The 19878-nt window shown below is 37.4% G+C and overlaps 1 protein-coding gene across 5 annotated transcripts in view; it reads right to left on the bottom strand.

The window, feature by feature from the left end:
* Nucleotides 1-15340, bottom strand: part of numb (NUMB endocytic adaptor protein) — a 103155-nt gene extending 87815 nt beyond the window's left edge. For 3 of the 5 annotated variants that reach the window (XM_030126107.1, XM_030126106.1, XM_030126108.1), the window contains exon 1: nt 15185-15310. The gene's annotated coding sequence lies outside the window, so the exon portion shown is untranslated. Of the gene's footprint in view, nt 1-15180 lie in introns of all 5 variants that reach the window. The other 2 variants (XM_030126109.1, XM_030126105.1) reach the window with 2 other exon arrangements.
* Between the last annotated feature and the right edge of the window lie 4538 nt (nt 15341-19878).

Raw genomic sequence — 19878 nt, 5'->3', positions numbered from 1 at the left:
GCTCTGCTCTTTGTTTCCTGGTTGGGCTATTTATCAAGAGCAGGAGGATGACTGTAGAATACCAAGTTACGCAACAGATTAAGTCAAACTGCTGCTGCTATCTGGTTATTTACCCTGCAGATTTATGGTGCAGCTCACACAGTCAGTGGTGGTAGTGGTGGGTAGTGGTGGGTGGTGGTGTATGTGTGGGGGGGGGACTTCATTTCAGGAAAATAACATTAAGATGTTCCACACCTACAGCTACATAGCGTGTGTGGGGATGTTATGTTGCTTAGCAATACTGGACAGCTCAATGGCTGGAATTGCATTAGCTGTGTGGTTGAATTAAATTAGTAATCAGAGCACTGCATCTGGGACAACAGGGAACATTTCAGCCTTTGCCCGTTTCAAAGAAAAAGAAAGTAACTCCAACCAACGTGTCACAGCATCCGTGAAGGTGTGAGGTCAGACAATGGACGCTACGAATGCCAAGGAAAATGAGATCACATCATGACAAGTTTCTCATTGCACAATGCCATAATTCAGCCCTTGAAAAAGATGTGTTTATATAAGCAGTGGTCTCCCAATGGCAAGTTAGTTCATGTGCTTTTGTTTTAATCATTCGGTGGTTGTGGCTTTTATTTTCCAAAATGTTACACAACTCTCTCCAGTTGTAATATGAACAGAAGTTATCCTAACATGTGACGCAGCTGAGCAGACTATGAGGCCGTTTCTTCTGAAACTGAAGATGGAAATCACACATCAATCAGGAAATAAAGTGATTTTGCAATTGTGGGCTTGGACACCTGTGATGAGGAAGTGTGGTTGAGTCACGTTGTTACAGGAATTCAAAATATAATCAATCAAGTCATATTCATTTTCCATAAAAACGTCTTCATAAAACTGGTGCTGCCTACATTCACCACAGTACTGAAGTCAGTATGGCTGGTAATATTTAAAGGACATAGTAATCACTGTTGATCTGCTCAGGTGCAGATGTTGGTGACGTCCAAGTCTGGAGTCTTTATTATATAACCTATAGGAGTTATTTCTATTCCAAGACTGAGAAAGGCTCAAGACTTCTAAAGGTTAACTTATTATTTCTACAAAGAATCTTTGACTGTGTATATTTACCCATAATACACACACAGTACCTAGCATTAGCAATTAGCATAAGCACATAGCACACATTAGGAGCAGTGAGCTGCCATTGAAGGCATCTGGGTACCAACTCCAGACCCTCATCAGCAACGTGGTCAGGGGAGAATTAACCTATATGTACCGGTTTTTAATAGCAGGGGAAGCCAAAGCACCCAGAGGAAAGCCACGTGGCATGGAGAGAACAGAGAACACACAAACTAAACCTTATTAATATGAGGCAGAAGTGCTGACCACTATGTCCCCCCACACACACACACTTCTGTTGACAGGTTTTCATTGCAGACAACTGACCAACACACAGTCCAGATACTCACTGGTAACATGAACACTGAAACCTGTATGATACATGACTCAAGGCCCATTCATGTTCATTTTACAGACGCAAATATGTTTGTCCTTTTCGAACGGTGTCAAGCATCACTGTGGTCATACTAAGAAGGCACCAGAGGGTGTCATTATTAATTTAAATACTGGCCAAATACCACAAAGAAGAGTAAAGTTTTTTGGGAAGAAGAAAAAAGTCAATAATAACAAACATGGCAACAACAGAGGAGGTTTCACTAATGTGGATACTAATGTTGGTATTCAGACAGGTAGCTGTCATAAATATGTCAGTAGTAGTTTTTCAACAACTCACACTGTTGCTCTTTGAAATGTTCCGACATTTCTGGAAATTATTCTCTTTAAATTTCAACACTGCCCCCACAGTTCCTGGTGGTACTTCTCCGTATTCTCCACTGGGGTTCGTATCCACTAACTCCCACATATGCGTGTGCGTCTCTAATGTGGAGTATAAATGGGCCTTGAGTTGTACATGAGTTGTACATGGGTTCTCCAGGGTACTTTGCTAAGTCACAGGGCTACCAGACCACAGCTCCAGGGCTTGAACTTGTGACCTCACATTTATCTATTGATTTTTGTAGTTACAACCATATTTACACAAATTGTTTGACCTGATTCTTCTGAACAGAGTAAGGGCAGGACAGCCATGCCATGTCATTCCTTCTGAGAAAAACAAAAATACTAAAGCCAACAGACCCGTCTCCTCTTGGCCACAATCTGGGTCAGGCAGGAAGACAGATGAACAGGCAAATAGGCAAAGACTGCAGAGCATCAGAGAATGGAAAATTACCAAGGCTCCACAACCAGCTGGGCACCTTTGATCAGCCAGAGCCCAGGCACCAATTACTGGGGGATAATGGTGGGTCCTCAGAGGCCTGACGAGCTGCAGGCACTGTGGGCACAACGGGTCAGTGACCAGCAGGCAAAGGCCTGGTCAACAAGGCGCACGGAGCCAAAAGCCGATGGTGCCCCTCGCTGAAATGCCGCATGAAGGCGGCCAAACGGACAAGCAGCACAGCGAAGCCATTGTTCCTCTCCTGTCGACTCAGCACAGTGGCACTCTCACAAGCCAGACATCCCTCGGCACAGACCGCAAAGAGTATGTGAACCTGCTACTGCACAAAAAAAAAAAAACACACATCCACATTTGCTCTTTATCTGCAGTGCAACATACGTCGAAACAACACATGCTGCTCATACACCTGTCCCTGTAACACTGAGATAAACAAAAACGCTGCAGTGCTTCAGGCAGGACTTTGTGCACAGTGATGCAACACACAGGAAACACACTCCTCACCAGCATTCGACACTGATAAACTCTTTTATTACCTGTTCCTGATGTATCTTGCGTTATCTAAGAAGAATGTGGACTGAAAAAGCAAACTCTATCGAACTGTGGCCTTTCTGGCAAAAGCAACACGCGCTTTTCCTCTGGCGGGCATTGGACGAACAGGCCTAGCAGGTACCGGTGATGAGTGAAAAATAAAAACCAAGACTCTCTACTTGAGGTAGAACATGATATTCACCTCATTAATAATTGACATCTTTGTTGCTCTGTGAAATGGTCATCGATTAGGCCTGGATACAATGTCAACTCTGATGTCAACAACGCACTGACCCCAAAAGAGTTCACAGACCCCCCAACAATAACTTACATTACAACTGCAATAACAAAATGACTCAATTCCACAACTAAACCCGTGTCAGAACTGAGACTTCTGCTTACTCAGCCCATGCAGTTATCTAACAGTAGCCAGTGGACTTTGGATCGGATACAGTGTGGTTACACAATAGTGAATCCCGGTCCAAGTCGACCCATATGGGACAGAAGGAGCTTCCCTGACCACGACTCAGCAGAACAGTCTTTAATACCGACACAGGGATAGAGCGTAAACAGAGGACAGGAACGTAAACGGCTGTTCTGTCAATAAGTGTAAGAATAAAACACGACATAAAACCTATAAACATGTACTTTCTGTCACAGATTCAAGGCACATTTTTGCCCTTTAAAATACAACTCCGACAGAATCACTGAAAATATCTTGGGTTTCTGAATTTCTTGTGGTTATATTCTTATCACTACATCACCCAGCAGGAACAGCGGTGGTTACCAGGAAACCAGTGCCACGGCAACAACATAGAGAGATGATGGTAGGAGGAGCCAAGAATGACTGAAGAGTGACTGAAGTACAAATCAGAACAACGCCAGAGACAACGTCCGCTTCAAACACTGGAAAGTGTGCATCATATGTACAGAAATAACACAAAAACACACACAACTTCGCTTCATGTTCAGATTTTTTTTTTTACAGCAGTCAAGCACTGGGACTGACGAGAGGGGTGGAGTATTCCGGTTTTACAAATTCACCAGTGGATTCTGAACTCTTCCTAATCACATCACACAGTATTTGACTTGAATAAATGTAAGTTTAGATTGAACCATCAAAGCAGAACCAGGCATTTTCATCTTGTTTTGTCTTTTACTAATATTTTGAAGCCCGTCTACAGACACAGATTAATTTTAGTGATCTTCTAGCGTACACTCACTGAACTGTAACAGATTCACAGGTAATCATTCATATTAATAAGGTAATAGTAATATAAAAAGGTAATGATCACCTTAACCTAAGAAATATTGCCATTTACCATGAAAAATAAACACTAACTAATCCTAATTAAAAAAAAAAAAAAAAAAAAAAAAAAAAAACACAATTTTTGTCTATATCACCTAGCTCTACTTTGAGGAATATCCATCCTTATGTAAATAACTAAATTAAATCATAATAAATATGTAATTGCATGAGTTGCCATTGAGAAAATCTTATTTCCAGAGACAATACTAGTTGAACTTGATGCAGGAGATCAATCTCCCAGTAGAAATGGGCAGTACTTTCACTGGAGGAGTACTCAACTAATTCAGTCAAAGTCCATATATGAGTTCTATCAGTCATTAATAGGAACTATATTGATATCTGTAACCAATTACATGTTATAAACCATCAAAACATGGACCATTAGACCTAAAGGCAAATGTTTAATATTTCAAAAATTCATAAAAAATCTGAATTTCACAAAACTGTGAACAAACTTTGTAGACACTGAACCCAAGGAAGATACATATAAAATATGAAATGAATCCGACCGGTAGTTTCATCAGAGACAATGTTTGAAGCAATTACTAATGAATATGACGGACACAGCGCCTTCACAATAGGTCTGTGAGATAAAAGAATGAAAAGCAGTAGAAGATGGCGGTTACTCATCTTGTTGCATTGTTCTGAACTGGCAGGAAATGTGTTCCGTACAGAGTTTTCATTTTGTCTCATCAGAACCGGGCTTTATTTTCATGCAAAGTTACTAATTCTGGTTGAGCAGCTTAGTATTGGTCACCATCCAGTATCCAGCTGAGTTCTACCGATACCAACTGGTTGTAATGCCTTCTACTGGCACCAATTAATCACCAAAAACCCGATTAGTGGGCCTTAGTGGGTGTGTTTCCCCTCTGCCTGTCAGTGTTATCTGGTGAGGTTCCCACCCTGCCGGTCACTCCGTCCTGGGTCACTCGTAATTAAAGCAGAGATCAGAGGGTTGAATAAAGCATGAGCTGTTCCAGCCCACAAGGCTCAGGTATCACTCTATATAGGGGCCCGGGAGACAAAAGGAGCCTCTGAGCCTTGGTCTATACCAGGGTGGAGGGATACACCTTCTCCCATACAGACAGAGACACATCCCAACCCCCCCGACACCCCCCTGACGCCTCCGGCCCTAATCCACACTTTAAACAACCAGGGCAAAAGTAGAAGCTCAAAGCCCTTCGGACCTAATTAAGAGCTAAAGATATTGTCCCAAATGGCGACACTTAAAGAACTGCGTTGGAAGCACAACACACGTTCACAGAGCACTGTTTTTCATTCTGTAAATGATGCTGACGCGGCCGTATGGCGGCGCTAAGAAAAGGCCTTCAGGTACGAACGCTGCGCCGCTGGTTTTTTTCTATACACCCCGTCATCGCACAAATTTAAGAGAATAACATGAACACACACGTTGGATTGGTTTAGTCAGCAGATTTTTTTTTGCTGGAGAACATGTTCTGAACATACAGCTTTTATTCGTGTATCTATGCAAATACAAAACCTGGCAAAAACACAAAAAAAAGCTGTAATATTTAACCTTTAGCTTTAATTATGGCACACATTCCTGATACTAGATCTGACAATCTGAGTCAACCCCAGATCATAAAACTGCCCCCACAGGCTTGTACTGTAGGCACTAGGCATGATGGGTAATCACTTGTTAAAACTCCTCACCGCATCAGTTCAAAGGTTAAAGAACTGAAACATTTTAGTCACTGCAGTAATTATCAACAGAACAGGGGTGTCAAAATCATTTTAGTTCAGGTTCCACATACAAACCAATACGATCCCAAGTAGAACAGACCAGTAAAATAATAATACAATAAATAAATAATGACAACTGCAACTTTTCTGAAGTGAAAAAAGTCAAATTACATGATGAAAATGTTGAACTATCCTTTAAAGAATGTGAATAACATAAACACCAATATCCTGCCTCAGCTTATCGTTTACACATGTACATTACAACTGACTTAGAGCGGATCAAAAAAGGCACAAAACATTTACCAACAGGCAGAATATCGTTAAAATGTTTAAGTAAAATCATTTTTGGTTCACGATAAATCCATATTAGACCACTACTAGTGTAGACTATGGTTTACGTCATTTATATACTGTCAATATAGTAATAAAGTCTAAAATGATGTAGAAATACAGACTAAACCTCCAGAAACCACAGAAAACCATCAGACTGTTTAATTCCACCTTAAAACCTCATACTTACATTTACAAAACAATATTTTTGCACTTATTTATGTATATTTAATTATCATGTTGATAATATATTGTCTAGTACATATTGTACAAATTTCTGTTCAATTATGTCTTAATAGAGTGTATATTTTGGATGGACAGAAGATGATTAGGGCCACTGGGAAAAAAAAAAAAAAAAAGATCCAACATAAGTCAGAATTCTGAGATTAAAGTCTGAATTCTGACAAAAAAAGTCAGGATTTTAACTTTTGTCTCAGAATAATAATAAAAAATGTATGTAAAACTGTCAGAATTCTGAGATTAAAGTCAGAATTCCAAGATTAAAGTCAGAATTCTGACTGTTTTTTCAGCATTTTAACTTTTTTCTCATAATAATAATATGTTGGACCTTTTTTTTCCTCAGTGACCCTAATCCTCTTCCATAAGTATGTTTGCGTATATATTCATCTTTTTTATTTTTTATTAATTTTGTATTGACAATTTCTTTCCTGCTACTTTTTATACTTGAAAGGAGCAATTGTAACATACAAAAATTTCCCACTGGGATTAAAAGAAAACTGGTTGTAAATCACCTAAATTTTATATCATATTGTGAATTTTGATTCTACTTTAAAAGATCATCCTGTGATCTTCTGACCTGATTGATCAAACCTAAATCAGAGTTTAACAAAGACAACATGAGCAAACATGTCAGATTGTTTTACCCAGCGGGCTTTTTTTTTTTCCTGCAGATCATGTCTTGAATGTACAGGTTTTATGTGAACATAAACGCACCTCATAATGTTTAAGACGAGGAATTTTAGGCTTAAAAGCAAAGTGGAGGATGAACATTTATCAGGCTGTCCCTGTATGTAATAAAGTAAAATAAGACTTGGAATCTCCTCTGAAGTCTGGGGTTAATTAAAATATCACACAGCTCATGACATCAGATCTGTTTTAAGGGGAGGGGAGGAGGACATTTAACCCTTTGAAGACGACTGTGTCTCCAACGCACAGTTTTACATCCACTGTCAATCAAATGACTGAAACTCCTGAACTGTTCGCATTATTGAGAATACAACATCTAAAAGCTGAAATTGGGTTCTTTCTATTGGTCTATAACACATTAGGGCAGAGGTCTGCATTGGCTGAGGGGGAGGGGTGGAAGTGGACGGAGCAGAGAGCAGCAGAGTGCAGTCAGTGAGAGAGAGAGAGAGATGGAAGGATTTTATTACTTTTAGCGCCGTTTTAGCGGCGTATTCTTATAAATAACTGTTTATAATAGTGCTAGTGCAGTTTTGAAGTGTTCTACTAGTGGGTTTTGCCATGTTTTTGTCAAGTTAAGATTTTTTGTCCACTGCTTTTATCTGTATCTTCCCAGTTCATATAGTTCATTGATAGTTGTATTCTAGCTGTAAAATAATACATGGGCACAGAATGCTGTAGGCAAACAAAAATGTTTGAGCATATAAATAAAAATAATGGATTAGATTTCTATAGCGCTTTTCAAGGCATCCAAAGCGCTTTACATTATTGATCCATTATTCATTCACTTTCACATTCACACTGGTGGTGGTAAAGTACATTTGTAAAATATATAAAATAATTAAAAGTTTATTTCTATAATCTCATAAAATTTTGTTGCCGTTTTAGCAAGATTTTGTGGTGAATTCTTGTAAATAACTGTTTATAATAGTGATAGTGCTGTTTTGCAGTGTTCTACTAGTGTATTTTTGTCAAGTTTGGTTTTTTTCCCACTGTTTTTATCTGTATTTTCCCAGTTCGTACAGCTCATTGATAGTTGTATTCTAGCTGTAAAATAATACATGGACACAGAATGCTGTAGACAAACAAAAATGTTTGAGCATAAAAATAAAAATAATGGATTCGATTTCTATAACGCTTTTCAAGGCATCCAAAGCACTTTACATCATCGATCCATTATTTATTCGCTTACATATTCACACTGGTGGTGGTAAAGTACATTTGTAAAATATATAAAATAGTTAAAAGTTTATTTCTATAATCTCACAAAATTTTGTTGCCGTTTTAGGAAGAATTTGTGGTGAATTCTTGTAAATAACTGTATATAATAGTGATAGTGCTGTTTTACAGTGTTCTACTAGTGTGTTTCGCTGTGTTTTTGTCAAGTTTAGCTTTTTTCCCACTGCTTTTATCTGTATTTTCCCAGTTTGTATAGTTCATTGATAGTTGTATTCTAGCTGTAAAATAATACGTGGACACAGAATGCTGTAGACAAACAAAAATGTTTGAGCATATAAATAAAAATAATAGATTAGATTTCTATAGCGCTTTTCAAGGCATCCAAAGCACTTTACATCATCGATACATAATTTATTCGCTTACATATTCACACTGGTGGTGGTAAAGTACATTTGTAAAATATGTAAAATAGTTCAAAGTTTATTTCTATAATCTCATAAAATTCTGTTGCCGTTTTAGGAAGATTTTGTGGCGAATTCTTGTAAATAACTGTTTATAATAGTGATAGTGCTGTTTTGCAGTGTTCTACTTGTGTGTTTTTGTCAAGTTGAGCTTTTTTTCCCACTGCTTTTATCTGTATTTTCCCAGTTTGTATAGTTCATTGATAGTTGTATTCTACCTTAAAATAATACATGGACATAGAATGCTGTAGACAAACAAAAATATTTGAGCATATAAATAAAAATAATGGATTAGATTTCTATAGCGCTTTTCAAGGCATCCAAAGTGCTTTACATTGCTGATCCATTAATCATTCGCTTACATATTCACTCTGGTGGTGGTAAAGTACATTTGTACAATATGTACAATAGTTGAAAGTTTATTTCTATAATGTCATAAAATTTTGTTATGCGCATATACAGTTGTTTTTCATTTAAACATGCTAAAAATTCAAGTTTGTTTTTCTTTTTTTTTTTTATTATAACACTGTTTTAAGCATTTATTACATATAATAATGATAATTAATGGCCAGATATTGAAAGTTAAGCTCTTCCTGAAAAACAGTGCAAAAAAAACCCAAACATATTTCCTGACACTTTTATTGCAAAAACAACATTAAGAAATCTAGGTTGCCCATTATAATGGTCGTGCTTATAGGGTTAATTCAACACCATGTAAAGGGGGTATTCACAATAGAAGACAGATGATGTTTTCCTGTTTCCTCAGTCAAACACATGGGTTAGTGCGTGTAAACACAGTCAAAGGCGCCGCTTAAGTCTTAGTTTATCATCCAGGTCCATGTGAAAACCAAAGTCACAGATTTGTATAACCCGCTGCTTTCTGTTGTGAGGGATAATACTCAACACACACACACACACATCAAAGTTGAACCCAACTCTGCAGCACTGAACTGAACCTATTTTCGGCGTCTTACATTGAAACGGGGTCAGCTGCACATGTGAGATCTAAACCCTTGCCTCTGGTTGGATCTTCTCAGAGTGTCTCTGCTGGACCCGGTCCCAATCAGCTCAGAATATGGGTGGCACGTTGATCCGGGGCAGAGTTTACGCCCTCCTTCTATCGACGCAAAGAATGGAACTATCTGCAACTTAGAACTGTGTGGTAATGATGCCAACGAGAGCATCCATCCTCTGCAGAAATCATTAGGATAATTTTTCAGACGTCCCTTGGGTGCACACCAATTTTCAGGCCATTTTCTCTGAACTTAACCTTAAAGAAAAAGTTTACTTCCCTGCAGTTTTCAGACATACATCTACTCAAAATACCCAATTACCAGTGCACTTAGCTGGATGAAAGTGTCTGCGCTGGAAGTGGATGGTTTATTAAACACCGTTTTGGTAAATTATCATCCCACATGCAGAGTTTTGGCAGGAAAAGAGTCAAAACAAATGTTGCACAAGTTGCTCTGAGTTTATTTAAGTGTGATTGGCTTCACAAACTCCAGAAAATTTACACATTAGATGGAACGTGTTCGCCTCAAATATCACACTTTACATAGAGAAGAGCCAAGTGTTAGGCATGACTCCAGCTTGTGTGTCATTCTCTGACTTAATCGCACACTGTAAACACAATAAACGGCTGGAAACAGCCTTAACCCATAAAGACCCATGACTACTTCTGTAATAGTTTACAAATGAATTTCTCTTTCTCTTTAACCTTTCTCAAATGATTCATCACCATTTATTACAATATCATCCTCTGTATTTTGCATTTTTCAGTGAAAATCACATATTTTCCAATATTTAACTGACCTATCATGTAGATTTTTTATACAAGCTCAGATTAAAGTTGAGGGTTATTATATGAAAAACAGAAAAAAATGAAGAAAAAGTGACATTTTCTGCCAAATCTCTCATTAACTGAACATAAACCCAGTGTGTCCATCCACTGTCATTGATCCAACTCCATGGGTTTTACTGGTGAATCAATGCTGTAGAAGATGACGGTGTTTCCACAGTAACTACGGAGCCTCTGAACATCCAAATGGGTCATATCTGATGACCATGAAAAGATGACAAACTGTATTTTACACTAATTATTTATATGTATTAATAGGATTAGTGGATCAACAGGTATTAAACAGTTTAGATCAGTAGATGGTTTTGGTCGACGGTGGATGTTTAGGTCTTTACGGGTTAATCCAGGCATAGATCAGTTGTTCTGTTATTGTTTGAGGTAAAAATGCTGTTTTAGTCATGGTCATCTGGTGGATTTACAGAGCGATAGGACAGTAAAGCAGTGGAATTATTCTAAATACGGTGAGTATAGAGAGAATGAATGTTTCTCTCTATCCTTTCTTAAGTGATTCATCACCATTTATTATAATATTATCCTCTGTATTTTGCATTTTTCACTGTAAATCATGTATTTCCCTATATTTAATTAAGATGTTCATGAAAACTCAGAATAAATTCAAAGATTATCATATGAAAACAGAGAAAACTGAAGAAAAAGTGTCATTTTCAGCCTCTGAACTTCCAAATGGGTCATATCTGATGACCATGAAAACATGACAAACTGCATTTTACCCCAGTTATTTACATGTATTGGTAGGATTAGTGGATCAACAGGATGTTTGGGTCTTTAAGGGTTAATGCAGCCAGACGTGTGTTCTACACCAGTGATGGATCAACACCGTCAGCTACTTCACTGAGGAGTCTGTGATAAAACTGTAGCCGAAACAAAGGATTATCATGACAAATAAACAAGACAGGTGATGCAGAGCAGACGGATGTGAAACACCAGCCCTTCCTGTCATCTTGTATCGACTCCGTTACCTCTGGACTGAAAGCTAAACTGACGCTGGCGCTCTGTTTTCACAATAACGGCACCGGGCCCGACTATCTCACCGCTATCAGGGGACAGAAGTGAAGCCCTTTGATTGCGCTGTCATCGGGCGGCAAGTTTATCTACCCACGTTGCATCACTACTCTGCATTTACATAGAGCGGCTTGTTGCCAAGACAGGGCCTCTCCTCTGAGAACAGCGCTCGGTTCACCCACAGAGTGAATCACACACAAGGCTTCGGACAAAGACTGGCCTTGCATTCTGCTACTCCCTCAAACAGCTGACACACTCCAACAGCAGTGGGTTTGGAAGCAGGTTTTCATGCTCTGATGCTGCGAGATGAGCTAAACCAACAGACACTTACAAGAGTTTTAGGGAAAAGATGATGTGTATTTGTGTGGTAGAGTCTCACAAATAAAAGTCATGTCCACAGAGTTAGAGCATCAACATGTACGACACAGATTAAACAACTTAAATATGACATGTACACCAGCTGTGTAACTGCTGAATCTAAGGCTACCTAAGACTATAATTCTACTGTTTTCACATGCTGTGAACCCACAGCTCAAACAATGATGAGGCTAATTTATGTTTCACAGGCTAACGATCGATCCGGCTGTCGAAGAAGGAAATAGAGCTGCTGCACGCAAGCTTGGCATCAATGAATGGATGGTGAGACGTTGGAGATGGCAGCGTGAAGAGTGGGTGCGGCTTATAGTCAGGTGCGACCAATAGTCCGGAAAGTACGGTAATCTAAAAATGTACTGAAATAACATCAGCGCACATCATCTATCAATGCTGCAACGTGATAGCATGACTTGCGTAAACATACATGCCACTTTCAATTGCCGTGTTACCTGTATGCACTATAAGCTTTGCGCGTTTCTGTTCACACTGCATCAAATACTATACACTTACGGTTAGGGTTATATGAACCAGAGATCTTGGAGTAAATGAACAAACATTCAAATGGCACTGAATAACACGCGAAAGTACGAAAACACGTCAAGTGCCATAAGAACTGGCGTGACATACAACGTGATTTCATGAGATCAGTCTCCACTGCTGTTACAAAAGTGGAATTTATGTGTAATAAAAGTGGAATTTATGAGAACGGAGGAGAAGAAGAATGAGCACCCGGTTATGACTCAGTGAAACAGGCCAAATTCAGACGCAAATTCTGCAGAAAAAGCTCAAGGTTAGCAGTTTTAGCTTCATAAACACACCTGTCACACTGATCATTGTGTCAGTTCACGCTGAATTCCAATTGGATATGAAGATGGCCAAAGATCTTACTACATTTACTCATGTTTCATCTGAGACGGCCCAAAAACCACACAATGAAGACCTGGTTTTATGATTAAGATCAGATGGGAGATGTACACAAACAGGGCTGGGATATATGAAGATACAACAGTAAACCATGCACCTATTCAACGCTCTATCAGTGATTTAATTACCTCACAAATCACAGCCTTTATGGCAATACTTTACTCTGAAAACCACACAGTGTTCATCCAAACTGCATGGACGGACGAGGACATTTGCATGAATGAAACACAAACAAACACACTTAAGTTAAAGTGAACGTGACAGAGAATAGAGTCATTGTAAAAGAAGGAGGAGAAAGACAACATGAGGAGCTCGGACCTAAAAGAGGAGCTACTTCCATCCAACAGACACTGAAGTCTGACAAGAAAAGAAAACCGTATTTAATTACACTGAAGAATAGATTATTATGACACTAATAACACTGAATACTGCACAAGGGTATTATTTAATAACAAATATCAGAACCAAAGGTGTAAATCTCAACATCATGACTGGATGCGTATTAACCAACTATGTCAGGTTATAAAACTGTTAATGAACTGAAAAACTGAACCTAACTTTTTAGAGATGTGGGTGAATACTGGTGCTGTGTAGACTGTTCAGGTCATCTATGTCTCTGGGGCACAAGGGAAATTATCATTTCAGTTCTTAATAAAAGGAGAACAATCACCAAAACTGAACAACTTAATGAACAAAATGAACAAAATAATGGACACATTAGGATGGAATCAATAAAATGACCAGAATGGTGAGGAAAAAAAGGAAACAACTGGAATGAAATAATAGACAAAAATGACCAAAAAAAAACATCAGCACTAAATTGGGAAAATTCTGAAAAATTATCAAAAAATTTAAGAAAAGCATAAATAAAGTGAACTAAATGAACTTCATTATAAAAAAAAGAAAAAATAATCAATAAATTAAACTAGAAAATCCCTACATCAACACAAAGAGTAAAAATGACTAAAACAGTCAATAAAATATATTAAAGTATGCAAAAGCACTACATTATAAACAGCACAGTTTATCTGTTTCCAAGGCCCAAAGGAAATGATCGCTTCCGTTCTGTGGTTTCAAAAAGTACAGTTTAGGAAATGGTATTGAAACTAATTTGTTGGTGTCACTATATACAGTTTCTGAATGATTCCCAGCACTATCGCTTTTTTTAGTACGATACAGAGAGAGTCGACACAAGAGGTTTCTGTTTACATTTAGTAAGAAAAAGCCTTTTAATGGTGACTATCTAACCTAAAACGTAAAAAGAAACAAGCCTTTCAATGTGGTCATTTTACATTAAGTATTTATGTGTTGAAAGAAAATGCTAAATCATGATTATGTGTTATGAAATGACCTGTAAGTGTATATTTACAGTCAAACCATCAGCTGAAAATGCAAAAAAGTCCAACGCAATCTGATCAAAAACCTAACAAGCCGGAGTGTATTTTAAGCAAATCGAAACAGCCCTCAGTCTATCTCTTTAAAGTGTCCATGTGGAAGGTAATCTGACCACTGATGTTTATCTGATCAGGGATGGCAGAGCAGCCTGTGGTTGTTCTAAGCACTAAACTCCCATAGAGCTTAAAGGTCCAGTGGTGATAACATGACCAAATACCAAACAGTTACAGCACATTATCACACTTAACCAAAATTCAAGAGTGTTAAGACCATGAGTCACAGTTTATGTGCTCATTGTGATGGTTGTGGATGGTGCCTGGTGCTGAATGAGTCACTGGAGCAGCTGGATTGTACTAAACATATGTGTGATTTGGAGCTGGTGACACATTTGGACAAACTTGCCAAGTCACTAAACTTAACAACACAGTCACAGCAGGATGGAGGAGCAGCCATGAGGGTTACACAGGTGAAATGCGACAGACGTGACACTTCAACCCCAGCTAATGTACATCCCATTATGTCAGTCCGAGTTAGGTGGGTTGTTGTGCTTAAAGTTAACCAGGTAAGTTGAGTCTCGTTAGCTGCTGACTGCTGTTAGCTTGCTAACTCACATCTTAGCCTGTTCGGTGGATGAGAAGAAGCAGCTTTTCCTTCTTTCTGTGATGGTTAGCAACTCCACGGCTCGGTTTTAACCCTCCCTGCCTTCTGGTCCGGTTAGTAACCAGGCTAAACGCGGTGGAATTGAGCCCATACGGGTGGCTCCTGAGCTGCGGAGCGGGCGGGCGGACGGTGGCTGCGTGTGCCGCATCCGAAAAAACACAAGCTAGTGCCGCCTAGCCTGTCAAGCTAACACGCTCCACCGGAGGAGCTAATTAAAAACACACCGACTCACCTACCTGTGCGACCCGCTGCGACCCAGAAGATGGCCCGGTAACGCCGTCGCCTATCCCTCCCGACCCGTGCCGAGCCAAAATAATTCAAATTCCACAGAAAGAGCCTAGAGAGACGCAGGTCCAATCGCTTCAGACACCGCCGCTGAATGGCTGCGACGCGGACGCTCAACCAAACTTCCTCCTTAGCAACGGACCGCCCACGAGACACCTGATTGGTCCGCGGCAGCATGTCAGCCGTGATCGATAGATGGAGTCCGAGCCAGGACCGAACCGAACCGAACGGAAGCACGAATCGAACCGAACAAAGCCGAACTAGTGAAGAGTCCTCATTTAATAAAAATGAACAGATTGACAACAAAATGAAGAAAACTATTAATAAGATGAAAATAAGTTAATGATTTAAAATAAGTATTACATCATAAAAAAATACTAAATATTATACCAATAAAATGTTAAATATTATGTGATTTTAACCCTTTCATGCATAGGTCACTCTAGTGGACAGTTCTTCTCCAGCTGTTCTCTTGTATATTCATGGGTTTTGATGTTTTATGTTCCATATCAGCCGACGCAGTGAACACTTACGCACCATCCCATACGCTGACATTCAGACCATTACTGTAACTTTGCTGTTCTTGATAAACCTGATCCGCACGAACATGTTTAAGTGTAAATCAATTTTTATTTGTCGGACAAGAAGGTTTTTTTTCTTTTTTGCATATTATCTCCATGAAGTGAGTAATTACTAGCATTAGAATATGTTAAAATGTGAGAAGACATCAGATTAGCAGCATTAAAAATGTTTTTATTTCATTGTTTTCATATCACTTTCTGATATTGGGTTTGAAACACATGTTTCTTTACTTCAAAAATTAAATGCATGGATATTTTTGTAACTCCATAGAAAAAAAACTCGATCGCATTGTTTTTTTCGTGCCTAAGGAGGAATAAAAACACTGAAGAAAAAAATCTTGACTAAGGTTCTCACAATTCATGCATGAAAGGGTTAAAATTCAATTTTAAAAAAGTCAACAAAATTAACAAAACTGAACAAACAAGCAACAATAGTGGTCAGGGTAATCGACAAAATAATCAATAAAATCAACAACATAAACACCAACTTAACAAAATGACCAGCAAAATGAAAAAAGATATAAAATAACTAAATAAAATGAAAAAAAAAATGAAGCATTTACACTAAAACAGCAAAATAAGCACATCAGATATATCAAAAAGAAAAAAAGAAAGTGGGAAGAGACAAGACTACTAAAAAATACATCAATAAAATGAAAAACATGGACATTAAATCAGCAAAATGGAACAAGAAATAGTCAATAAAATGAACAAAAATTAAGTACATAATCACCATAGACCAAACCAAGACCAGATTTATGGCTCAAATGTTACCGGCGATGCCTCCTGTTTCCTGTGAGAAGCAGAAGTTTTACATCAATAAAATGTTATAAAGATAATAAATAAATCTGAACATGCATCATAAATAAATGTGGTGTGGATGTTCCCAGACCCACATATATACGTTGACTGTTGAATTCCTCATTATAACCATATAAGTTTTAATTATACAACATTTTTGCGCACTTATTTATGTGTATTTCTGTAATTATTATATTAATATTATATGTCTTGTGTCTTAATAGAGTTTTTTAATATGTATATTTGGTATAAAGCTATGTATATGTTTGTGTATTTAGAGCTATATACATTTTTTTTTCTTTTTTTGTTGCCTTGCTAATTTCTTTCCTTCTTTTTCTTCTACTTGAGTGCAGTGATTATAACACAATGATTTCCCTCTTGGATTAATAAAGTATTGTGGTTCTAATTCTCATATATGTCCATTAGAGATGTAACAACATGAAAATTTCATTATTGTGACCAAAATTATCACGGTTATCATTATTATCGCGGTATTGTTGAAATTGTGCTCAAAATGTTCAAAAAGTCCTAATACACACACTGAAATAATTGAACCAAGTTGCAGTTTGAAAAAAAAAAAATGCAAAAAAAAAAACCAAAACAAATAAAATAATTAGCACAATGTACTTTCTCTTGGCAGAAACATTCAAATATTAACCCTTAGTGGTCTGAGCCTTTTTTGGCCGTTTTTCAGTACTTTTGATTCGGCCTTTATATACTATATAAACAAATGTTTTTTTATACCCATGTTTGGGATCTTTTTTTTATCAGCACAACTTCATCTATATCATCTGCCTATTATTTTTTCACTTTAACCTACTATATCAACATAAAAGGACAAAAAACACAAAAAATATATAAAATTTGATTTGAAAAATGTATGTAATTTATTGCACCAAAGATGCTTAACGAACCTTTTCAAAGACTAAAAGTGAATATTGGTTCCAAATATTAAGTATTTAAGATTAAAATTGTAATAAATTAAAACTATACTCAAATATTTGCCATAAAAGCTGATCTTTACATAGGCGTTTTCTCCAGAAAAGTGCAGTAATCAAACACTTTTATCATGATAATTAGAATTTAAACGGTAATACTAAACCATCTGCAATTTTACCGCAGTTTATCATTGTAGCGGTAATCGTTACATCCCTAATGTCCATGTGTAGAGTTAAATGTGAGCTTTATGCAAATGTAACTTTAAAGTGGACCATCCAGTTTAGACCCAGTCCTTCCAGTGTGTGGTGGGCCTCCTTTGGTCCTGGTCTGGGTCCACGTCTCCTCCTGATGATGAAACTGAGCCGTGCTAAAAGGCCACAGGTTTATCAGCATTAGGCTGCATTCCTCACATAACTCCACTAAGCTGCACCCAGGCCTGTTTTATGACCTCCGAGCTTTGACTAAGCCAACAGCCAAGACAAACGGAGGCTGAAGGAGCCGTCCGTCCTGTTGGACTGAGAGTCTGCAAGTCACTGTTGGAGGATGAAGATGATGAAGATGATGATGATGAGGATGATCTGTCAGTCTGTCTCATACTCATTATCCCTGTTCGTCTGTATGTCTTTATTTCTGTTTTACTGACACTTCCTTCTCATTCCTGATGTCATCAACTCAGTGTCCTTTGTGACTTTTCTTGTTTTGTTTTTTGTTTTCTTTTTTTTTTTTTTCATAAATGGTCATTCATCATCCTGTCAAGGTCACCAGGATCAGAGCCTGTGCAGCTGACTCCAGATCAGTAGAGACACACTGACCTCTGCTGGTCATCATGGAGAAGTACAACAGGCGGGCTTGGTTTGAATCCTCTGGTTCAATCATTCATTTTTCTTTTCTTTCTTTCTTTTTTTTTTTTTTTTTTTTTTTTTTTTTTTGTTTGTTTTGAGCAGAAGGAAAAAAAATCCAACATTTTTTTTGTGTACAAGGAACTAATATCCAAGCAAATACATTAACCCTTTCATGCATGGTGGTCACTCCAGTGGACATCTGTTCTCCAGCTGTTCTCTTGTATGTTCATGGGTTTTCTGTTTTAGTTCCATATCAGCCAACACAGTGGACACCCATGCATCCTCCCAAACACTGACATTCACACCATTACTGTAACTGTGCTGTTCTTCAGGAACCTACTATACCAACTGCTGGTGGTTATTAGACTGCAATTAACATTTTCTGAAACAAAAAGGTTTTATATATATATTATCTGCATGAAGTGAGTAATAACTAGTATTAGAGTATGAAAAAATGTGGAAAAAAACCCATCATATTAGCTGCATTAAAAATGTTTTTATTTCATAGTTTTCACACAGTTTATCACTTTCTGATATTGCATTTTAAATACATGTGTCTTTGCTTCAAAAATTAGACACATGGTGTCCAGCTGAGTGGACATTTTTGTAACTCCATGAAAAATAGGTTAATTACATATAAATAAATAAATAAATTTATAATAATAATACATTTATTTCATTTTATTTTTGCATTTAATTTTTTGTTTTGTTTTGTTTTGTTTTTGTTTTATGTGTGTGTTATTCTACTGTATTGGAATGTTTTATTCTATTTATTCTATTTTTAACCCTCTAAGACCTAAAATTATTTTATGGTGACTTCCACATGATTTTTTTTCTACATTTAACCTTTACTAATCGTTTATTCACAGTTTATTATAATATTATCCTCTGTGTTTTGCATTTTTCAGTGTGTAAATCAGGTCTTTTCCTATATTTAATTCACTGATCATGTAGATGTTCATTAAATCATGTAGATGTTCATTAAAGTTCAGAGTAAATTTAAAAGTTCTTAAATTAAAACTGTTGGAAAAGGGACTTTTTCAGTCAAATCCATCATGAACTGAACATAAACCAGTGTGTCCATCCACGGTCATTTATTAGGTTTTACTGTTTCAGTTTTTTCTTTAGTTTTACAAATGCAAAAGTACTTTTATTTATAGATTTAATTCATAGAAACTGACAAAACAATGTGTTACTCACCTCATTTTATCAATTTATTTCATTGTATTTTAGCATTTAATTGTTTATTTTTATTTTTAAGTGTGTGTTATTTTACTTTATTATAATTTTTTACTCTATTCTATCTTTAACCCTTTAAGACCTAAAACTATTTTCGTGGCGACTTCCACATGTTTTTTTTTCTACATTTAACATTTTCTGATCGATTAATCACAGTTTATTATAACACCAGTGCATTCCAGATGTGGTCGTTTTTATGTTGGGGAGAGCTGACTTTTGGGAACAGATCTTCCACCTCCTGGA

The sequence above is a fragment of the Sphaeramia orbicularis genome, chromosome 22 (genome assembly GCF_902148855.1).
Source record: "Sphaeramia orbicularis chromosome 22, fSphaOr1.1, whole genome shotgun sequence".
In the NCBI taxonomy this organism is placed as follows: Eukaryota; Metazoa; Chordata; class Actinopteri; order Kurtiformes; family Apogonidae; genus Sphaeramia; species Sphaeramia orbicularis.
Note: the sequence above shows the minus strand (reverse complement) of the source record. Positions and strands in the feature narration are given on the sequence as shown.